General features: G+C 38.0%; 1 pseudogene; it reads right to left on the bottom strand.

Moving 5' to 3' along the window:
* Positions 1 to 8739: 8739 nt before the first annotated feature.
* The window catches only part of LOC107702226 (uncharacterized), a 2950-nt pseudogene continuing 1082 nt past the window's right edge, over positions 8740 to 10607 (bottom strand).

Genomic DNA, 10607 nt, shown 5'->3' with positions numbered 1-10607 from the left:
GTATAAGACAGTTCTGGAAGGCACTTATACAGAAATACTTTGATGACAGACTTTGGCTAAGGCATTGCAGAAAGACCAATACAACATTTGAGATACTGTGCAACAAGATCAGTCTTTAGTCAAGTTATCCTTCCTGTCCCATATAGCAAAATGTCACATAACTTTTTCGATGCGCATGGAGGAATTTATTTGGCAAATGCTTTTTCATCTCCCATTATTCACATTAATTATTTTTCGCACAAGTCAAAAACCACCTCTTTTTAACATAGCATAACATAGCTGATGTCTTCTTTCTACCAAAATATTAGGCATCTCATTTCACAATATTTCAGTGTTGTTGTGCTCAGTTTTCATGTTCTGTCCTTTTCTGTTTGTTCAAAAGCACATTTAAATCATATCTCAAGTGGTAATAAACATTCCGAGTCATTCCAGTAAGAGTTATTTTTACCGCCACTACTGAACCAAAACTTCCAGTCACCCTTGGCAGACATTCATGTGTTTCTTCGATCTATTCTTCTAATAAATTGCTTGGCCAACACAAATAGCACAAATCCATCTCCATACACTCGTCACACTTAGTTCAGGTTGCTCATTAGTATATTAGTAGTACTGTGTAAATACACAGTCATGTTGTGTGAGACCAAATATTATGACAGTTAAAAAAAGTAATAATATGTGTTTTGTTTCATTCTTTCTGGCATTAAAGACACTATTTGACAAATAAACCATGTTCGATAAACTCGTCACTCTTATCATGGCATGACCTGTGCGTGTGCCCTTTAAAATCAGCAGGGTTTTAAATATAAAGCAGAATTTCTTATCCACCATGATAAGCTGTCCTGTTTTTCCCCCTATTTGGAGAAACTCTGGAGTCAAAGTTCACCCAAGGGGTTGATGGGTAAAGGGAGGGGAGGTGTGCTGTTTTCCAGACATTTCTAAAATGCCTCAGCGTCTGTGTCCGGAACACCTCTCCGCCTCTTTCAGGATTGTGGGATTTCTGTGGATTGCATTATACTTTTCCTCCTTAAAAACATTCACTGTTGCATCATCGTTGTTGTTCTAAAGGGATGCAGCAATTTAGCCACATTAGTTACATGTTTCTGCCAGGCACTTAAAGAGAAATGTTAGATTTGAGAGGCATGACAGGAGGCGGTTGCCCATTTGGAATATTATTTATTTAATGTGTTTCCAAATGAACCGGGTTGTGTATGTGTATGTGTGTGTGTGTGTGTGTGTGTGTGTGTGTGTATTGTGTGTGTGTATTGTGTGTTTGTGTGTGTTTGGACATTCTCATTACTGTAACAAAACTTATATTCTCATTACTGCAATAAAACTTTAAAATATTTTGAATATAGTACCATTTATAGTAATTTTCACTTAAATCTAGTACATGTGGCCCATTTCAAATAGAGTAAAAATATATTTTAGATTTCTAATATGAACTCACATTGTAAACTTAACCTTAAAGGTTTTAGGAATCCATATACGTTATTGGAAAAGCCTGTCAGGTAACATTCCTGCAAAAGTCGTTTTGACACAGTGAGTGTGTTCTGTGTACACTATGATGGTCTTGAACTTTCTACTGGTGTCTTGTGTCACAGCGGTGATGTAAATATGACATCAGAGAGGTCACTGTGATCTGAACTGACCCTCGGGGCAGCCCTCAGGACCGGTTACTGGAATAGAAATATTTTATGGAAAAAACTAACTGGATCTTACATTTAATAAGTGACTATATGCTGTATATAAATTAACAAATTATATCACATTTTTATTGGGCTTTTATGTGACTTCAAAGTCCATCTCGTCTCAGACAAGTCTGCACAGGATATAATGTGTCAGTTTAATGAGTGTTTTGTTCTAGTATGAACAATACCATGCATTAAAACCACAGTGAGTAGAGAAATTAAGATCACAGGAAACTCAGCCTCACTAAAATGTATCTGTCTTTCTGTGTAAAGCATAAAATAAGACTTGCTTTTGTTTCAGTCTGAACATTTGTGGATTTGTGGTGATCATTCAGTGTCTGTATGTCTTTATTTAATGTTACATTTCAAACAAAGTTAATCACAGTTTGTGTTCCTGGTAGATTAAGTTTATCCACTCATGCCCCAACTAGAAAACCTGGTTTTTAATCTTTACAGGAAAAGTTGTGTAATAATTCTTCCTGCTTCCTTAAGTTCTCTAGTGCTGCAATCTACAGTAAATTACTCATTCACACCTTAACTAAACTAAAGGTAAAATTGAGTTTTCAGGTGAATAAACAAAAACTGCATGTGAATGTAGTCATAGAACAGTTAGGATAGTGACAAAAATAATGGCTAATTAAAAATATCTCAAACCAGGCCAATATCCAATAAAACATTTTAATAACAATACATTTTACAGTCTCTTTCATGCATAGCAGCATTAAATATTTTCCTTTAAATATAATGCAAATATTAGATCAACACCATTTTTGAATAAGGCATATTCAAAGTTTTTTTTTTTTATGTATTTGAAAGAAGTCTCTTATGCTTTGATGAAAAAGTTTAAAAGAACAGCATTTATATGAAATATGCTTTTTTTAACAGTGTAAAAGACCTTACAGTCTATTTAAATATAAAGATAGATGGAAAGATCTAAAGTGACAGATAGTTTAATACTGCAGATATACATTCACTTTATTTTTATCGTAACCACAGTTGACATGTCTGTTTACATATAAATGTCAAATCCTCAACCATGAAAGGAAGTGAAGCCATGGCAACAGCAGAATGTGGTTTAATCAGTCTTTCTACCTCTCTCAGCTATAATACTGTCTAAACAGCATGATGCCTCAACCATGAAACGGAAGGTATAATTGTTAAATTAGCAACTAAGCTTACCGATTCAATCCCAAAAGAGATCAAGATCAACACTCAGGTCTTGTGGAATACATTTGCTCCAGAGAGACTATGGTTGGCATTCGTACACCACTGGCAGGCCCAAATGGATTCTAAACAGCATTTTATGTGTTGATTGTATGGCAACATTTCTAGAATTCATTATAGTGCTCTACTCTTAGCAAACAACCATGTAAAATGGGGATTGTGTAGAGATTTGTACAGAAATTAAACGTCTTTGAATTCTGTGCAGATCTGTAGAGTTTTAACATAATTCTGTATCCATGTGGTTAGTTTAGCAAATAGCAGGTAGAAGGTAAGTGCCTTAAAGGGATAGTTCACCCAAAAATTCGAATTCTGTCATTATTTGGCTACGTCCACACAAAGCCAGAGCTTTCCCTATCCAATCTTTTTTTTCCCCTCGTCTCAAGAAATATCTGCGTCCACACGAAACCACAAAACCGACACAAAACGATGTAGTATACATTCCAGATCAGCATGTGTCGCTGTAAATTCTGCCACAGAGATACACTAAAAACGGAGAAGAAGACTTGGAATATCAGTTTCACTCTCCCAAAACGCTGGATCCGTGTGGACGAAACGCTTATACGATACAAAATGTATGCGTAAACAGCTAAACGCGTCTCCGTGTGGACGGGGCCTTACTCAAGTTGTTCCAAACCTGTATGAGTTTCTTTCTTCCGTTGAACACAGACGATATTTTGAAGAATGTTGGTAACCAAACAGTTGACAGTAGTCATCGACTTTCATAGTAGTATTTTTTTTACTTACAATGGAAGTCAGTGGCTACTGTCAAGTTGTTTGGTTAACAATCTATTTTGTAAGCAAAATATGTGTATTCTGATTAATCAGGTTCTTCTAATCAACTAAAACTAAAACCATCATTTAAAAAAAGTTGCTAAAGCAACATTTCTCATTTCCTTTTAGTTTAAATATATAGTTCAGTCATGAAACTCTAGATGGTGCATTCTGATGGGGTGTTAACGTAACTGATGATATTCAGAGAGTTAAACGACTTGGCACAAGCTGATTGGTTCATGCTGCATATGCAGCCAATGAGCTTACTGTCTTGCATTTATATGGCTGGCTAGCATTCACTTGAGATTCCTGCAGCGTGCTTTCAGAGTTCTCTGAAATCCTCCACCTTCTCCAGCTCCACCTGCATAGATCTGCTACGGGGTTGTTTTATATGCTATTTGTGCAGCAGCAGTATGTCTTAAATACTCATGGCACGTATCGCCATATGCATTGGCAGTAGCAAGTTCCTGTACTTGCTTGCAGCAGCAGCAATAATCTACAACTACCGCAATAACCAACAGTAGCAGCAATTCAGCAGCAGCGTAGCAGATCTGTTCCGCCAAGACCAAATACATTAACATTGTCATATCCATCACCATGCTAAAATGTTCCAAGAGTTGTCATGATTGAACTTGATATACTAAAATAATTCAAACTAAAACTGAACAAAAAATTAATTTAAAAATATATTTTTACAAATAAAAACGATAACACACAACAAAATTACAATAACTAATGAACATTTTTTTTTGCAGAAAACATGTTTTATGTGAATGGGGAACGGATAGCTTTTACCAGGTGTTTTCAAACTCTGTGAGCCTAACCATAGGTTGTCTTGATGTATCTCCTAAATAAGTAACCACCAAATAGCAGGGTAGGTTTGTAGTTAGTTTTCTTGTGGGTTTTATAATAGCATTGTTGCATAACTTTACTAAGACAGACACTTCTAACTATTATAGTCACACACAAAGCATGAGTTAAGAAATATAGGATATAAGTGTAGATTTCCAGTGAATGGAGAGTGAGACAAAGCTGTCTTGTCTCGGTTATGGTTCCTGTTTTGGTCATCGCGTTGGTCATGCGGACATTCACCCTCCCCCCATTCACTCACACTTACTCATACACACACACACACACACACACACACACACATATATACTAATTTTACACCGGGACTGTTTAAAGAGATGAGCACATGTGGACATTGTAGGTCCAGTTTTCCAAGTACAAGTAGGGGTATTTAAGGGTGAAAACGTATGAAAATCGAATTGTGAACTTGACAATGAAGTTAACACACTAGGCCTCATGACCCTTTAGGATAAGAACAAACACCAATCCAAGATTTTTTTTTTTATTTGGTAAACTTGTATTTCTAGTCTTGGTGACAAACTGAGTCAGCTTGAAACCAGGCGCTACTCACACACCTGTTCAGGAAAGACCGGTGGTTATTCTGTTCTATAGCTTCCATGATTCGTTTGGCATGAACTAATCTGTCATGTGATTTGACAGTTATTCTGCCATTCATTTAGGATTAAAAAAATTAGCTTAATTAATACTAATTACATTGTTTAAATATAAAAATCCTAGTGATGAGTTAAGATATCAAGTTAATATTGCTATTAATTTGTTAATGCTATTGATTGATACTTTTGGTTCCATCTAAACGCTTTTAAAGGGGTCATATGATGCTACATGCACTTTTAAAAGTTGTTTGAACTGAAATATGTGTTGGCAGTGTGTGTACACAACCACCCTATAATGATAAAAATCCACCCAGTGGTTTTTTTTTAATCTGGTTAAATGTTTCACCTTTCTCAAATCGAGCCGATCTCAGATGCCTGTCTTTGTGACGTCACACAGACAGGCCCCTCCCACGATAGTTTGATTGACAATAGCGTTTCAGCACAGACTGGACTGGTGTCTTAACTTAGCGCCGCCCTGGGTGAGCTGTCATCTGTCTGCCATTGTTTCACTGCCGGAGCAGATGTAGACAAGAATGACTCCTAAGCGATTGAGGTCTTCTGTTGTTGGATGTAATAATGAACATAGCAGTCGTCATTTACTCCCGACATCTGAGCCGCTGAAGACGCAGTGGATTACGTTTGTTTCTGAAAGGGATGCTCCCCCCAATCTGCCTAAATGTGTCTATGTTCACGCGAATCATTCATGATCCAGCCTCATCTACAGAAGAAGTGAGTATAATGTTTTGTAATGAATCTTTGCAAATCGCCTTTCCTAATAATGTGCTAATTAGCAAGTTTCACGATGAATGCGGCTGAAGTAAACAGTCTCTCTGAGAGCAGCTCGGAAGAGAGGGGCGGGGTCAGCATAGCTCATTAACATTTAAAGGAAAACGCTACAAAAACGGCTTGATCTGAAAAGAGCTGTTTTTGACAGGGTAAAAAAGGTGTTTTTTACACTACCATTGAAAAAATTTAACCAAACTATGTTACAGACTTTTCATTAAGACCCTAAAGAATCATATCAACTTGTGGAAAATGGGCATCCTATGACCCCTTTAAGAAGTTTGGTGTGTGTTGTTTCGTTAAATATAATTGTATTTTTAAGTAGAACCATGAAAACACTCACAAACTCAAAATGTTTTTTAAAGACTTGAGAAGTTAATCCTTGTAAAAGCTGCTGCCCTGCTTGACCTTCTGCATCATGTCTTTTTTCATCTCTTTCTGAGCTGAAAAACTGTTCAGCCCAAACGCTTTTCCACAGTTGACTTTGATCTGTAATACATCACAGCATGGTTTCTCCTTTTGATCTGATGCATGTTTTGGTGCTGAGACATAAAATGCTGTTTATGTTGACGTCAGGCTATGAAGATTATGGATTAGTTACATTTCTAAGATGAATTTCCACTTGCATTTGCTGGACAACAAAATTGGCAACAGAAGGGACTTGTGGTGGGTTGTTCTGATGCAGTATGCAACCACCCAGGACACCCTAGCAACCACATATCAATGAGCTAAAAAACACCCAGAATATTTTAGCAACCACAATGCCCGGTCAACCACTATTAACACCCTGTCATTGTGGTGGTGGGTTTTCCAAATGCAAGCAAAAAGAAAATTAAAAAATATATAATGTCGTAGTGTATTTTTCCATTTTCATTATCCAAGCTTGGTGGATAGTCCCTGAAACTGAGACTGGTGGGGCATTTGTGGGTATTTCCCAGTGTCCATCAGCTGCTGGTCTCCTTATAACTGCTGTAACCATGACTGTAAGATGAGAGTTACTGTAGGATTTATGTCAATCACCCAAGGTGATGATAGTGTCATTTTAAGCCCTTCTGATTTGAGCCTGTGTTTTAGTAGCAATGTATATAGGGCTTTAAATATATTTTAAGAATTACCAACGACATCATGTGTATGACCAAAGATCTTGTTAATCATTAGTCATTAATGTCAGTATATAGCCCTATTCTATGTTATAGCTTGCTTCTAATATCTATTTTAGCTCACATGAAACAAAAACCCACAATCCACGCCTTCAGTTCTACTGCGTTCTCATGAAAGTAACTTCGCAATATCGAACAGCTCCAATGTCACACCTCAGCAAATTTGAGAAACTTCACCTGATGTAACCGACAGGATGAGACGAGATGTACCACAATGTGGTATTACAAATATGCCAAGTGTATGATGGGAGATTTCCTCTTCAGAAAGACGTTTGGTGAAATGTTTTGTTTGTAAGACAAAACCATCGCATACCTGACTAAACAGTTTGGGTTTAGTAAGATGTTTTTTAAAAGAAACTAATACTTTTATTCAGCGAGGATGCATTAAATGTATTAAAAGTAACTTTAAACAGATACAAATGATTTCTATTTCTAACTCATCAAAGAATCGAAGAATGATAATATTTCTTGAGCACCAGATCAGCATATTGGAATCATTTCAAATGGACATGACACTGAAGACTGGGCAACACATGAATAAATTACATTTTAAATATATATTAAAATAGAAAAGTTATTTTAAATTGTAACAATATTTCATGATGTTACTGTTTTATTGTATAACCTTCGTGAGCATAAGTGACTTCTTTCAAAAACGTACAAAAAAAATCTTAACCAACCCCAAACTTTTGAATGGTAGTGTAGGTAAATATTGTGATGGAGGAACAAATGATCTACAACAGTAACATGTTGGTCTTGCAAAAGAGGAAAATCAGGTAGTCAAAACTCGCAATATTGCTTTAAAAGAGTGGCGTTGCCTGGAATTTAAGTCCCTAAGGGTTTTTTGGAGAATTACCCTCCCCAGTCTCCACCCTGCACTGGGAAACCAAGCTGATTGAATTAGCCTGGGGATAAAAAGGTGCAAACCAGCCTACACCATCCTGTAATCATAATACACTACATTACACCCTGGTTGGCCCACTTTTTTGACTTAAAGTCGGGTAACGTTTCAACAGGTTTATTTAGAAACTTTTTGCAAAAAGAACAGAACCTCTACTGCCAGCTTACACACTGACGTGCCTCTGAGTAATCAGATTTTAAAAAAGCTGTTTTAACATGATGGCCGTTGTGTAATCGTTTACTTTAAAAACCTATCTTATCACCTCTTCTTTTAGAAAAGAACAGACAGCAGATATCAAAGTCCCAAGGGCAATTTGACATGGTACTGGAACTAAAAATACTATAGATTGTGGTTCTAGCCATATGCACAAGTACTCTATGCGCAAAGCACATAATTCCATTGCATGAACGCAAACACCTGACACTTTAAAATATCTTCTGTGTTCCACAGTTTGGAACAAAGTGAGGGCAAGTAAATGACAGAATCTATCAAATTTGGGGTCAACTATCCCTTTAAATAGGGCTGCACGATAAATCGCATGCGATATTTAATGCGCATCGCTCAATGTGAAAGCCCGCAGGTGATGGAGATTTACCGCTGATTACAGAACCGGCTTTACTGATAAGATGCGCGTTAAATATCGCATGCGATTTATCGTGCAGCCCTACTTTAAAGGAAGCTAAAAATTTGTGTAATAAAGTATTTGGCACATGTTCAAATTCACACCAAAAGTCAGACAATGCATGTTATGCAATGCAGATTTTTTTTAATGCAGTATGACCAAGGAGAGCATTTACAATAAAATTGAGTTGTACATTAAGCAGACAGATTACATTATACAGAAAACTCTGGAAAAGAGAGATAAACAAATAAATAGATCTACTTTAAAAACAATTAGCCCCCAACCCCTTCCCCAACAAAAATACTGAGTTGCGTTTGAACTGTACAGAGCCGCCGCAAGTCTTGTGCACAAACAGACCTGCATTGTTACAACAGAAGCCTTAAAGCAATGCCTTTGGTCTAAATTGCAAGTGGGGTTACATGCTACTGCCGTACTATCACTATGAAGCACATGAAAATCACTTGCAATAAAAGAGCAAAGGCAGGTGTATTTGCAACTGGATATTGTATGCAACCTTCAGACACTAATCAGTTGGGGGAAGAGTTCAGTCGCAAACATGTCATCCCAAGAGCCCTCAGAGCAGAGGGGGGATGAAATGTTACTGAAGGGGGAAGGTGACCTCTCGCATCCAGAGTCACTGTACGCATCCATCAGATACGAAGCCTTCTCGTAGCCGCTGAAGGAAGAGGCGTCAGAGAGGAAATCATCAGCCACGTCTGGATTCTGATCCACCGCAGGGATGACCACTTCCTCTGGTTCCTCTTTGACAGACACCATTTGGACTTCCACCTCGATTTCTTCATCGACCTCAGAGAAGGCGACGTAATCCTCGCTTTTGACTTCGCAAATGCTCTCCTCACTCACCACCTCGGCGGGTTTGGTGTAGATGTGGTCAAAGTGGATCAGTTCATTAAGGGCTTCCAGCTTAACTGATGCGGGCCCCAAAGCTGCAGGTGGGGAGGCAGGTACTTGCTCTCCTGCACCCCCAACCAGCACAAGCTCTTGCTGGGGTTCATGTGCTTCTGGGAGGTCTGTCTTGAGGAAGAGCTCTGGGTCAAGGATGTCCAGAATACCAAGCAAGAGATCAGACTGCAGGAGAAGAGACGATTGAAAGTGAGATTTTGTTGGTACAGTAAAAATGAGATTTGATGAACATAAGACAAAATAAATGAGCAGAAACAGTCAAAGAGATATGTCTAAAGCATAACGCCCAATGATCGAGAACTATAAACCTCTGAAAACCAAAAACTGCAGGATATTCACCTCAGAGTCTGAAGGGCCAGGGTTGTGAGTATCCATGGTGAAATCTTCAGATTTGGGGACTGCTGGATCTGCACCTGCTGCGGAGGCACACGTAGCCTGAGTGCTGCGGACTCAGAAGACCCGGTCACCAAACCCAAATCGCTCACTGCGAACTCCAGTACCTGAACCTAAAAGAGAATGAGAGGCATTAGTGGGACGGGGAAGAAAAGCAACACTTTGCAGCTCTTTTAACTGCCTGTTTGGCTAACATGAGCATGGGTTTTGTTGACAGTGCAGCAAATTCTTTTTACCTTTTCTTTCTCTTCCAAGGTATCCAACCCCAGTCTCTGTCTTAGTTCCTCATTCTCACCGAGCAGATCGCTCGTCTTCTCTCTCAACAGCCTGTTCTCAACGTGAAGTTTCTGATTCTGTGGAAAACATGTCAAAATTAAATCATTCCTCTAAACAACAAAGAAAAAATCCATGATAAGAGTCAAAGTACCTCGAGCTCCAACTCCAAGACTTGCTGCTCCAAGTCCCCCATTTTAGCCTTTTTTCTGTCTCTTGCTGTCTGTGCAGCAACTCTGTTCTTCAATTTCCTAAAAAAAATAAATTAAATCATAGCTATTAAACAGACATGTTTTGGCTAAACAACAAATATAGGATTTATCTGGGACATGATAGAGTGGGAAACTTTTTTCTTTTGGTGTGTTTATAAATTTATTCATTTCTTTATTATTTTATATATATATA

The sequence above is a fragment of the Sinocyclocheilus anshuiensis genome, unplaced genomic scaffold (assembly GCF_001515605.1).
Source record: "Sinocyclocheilus anshuiensis isolate Anshui unplaced genomic scaffold, SAMN03320099.WGS_v1.1 scaffold582, whole genome shotgun sequence".
NCBI lineage: Eukaryota > Metazoa > Chordata > Actinopteri > Cypriniformes > Cyprinidae > Sinocyclocheilus > Sinocyclocheilus anshuiensis.
Note: the sequence above shows the minus strand (reverse complement) of the source record. Positions and strands in the feature narration are given on the sequence as shown.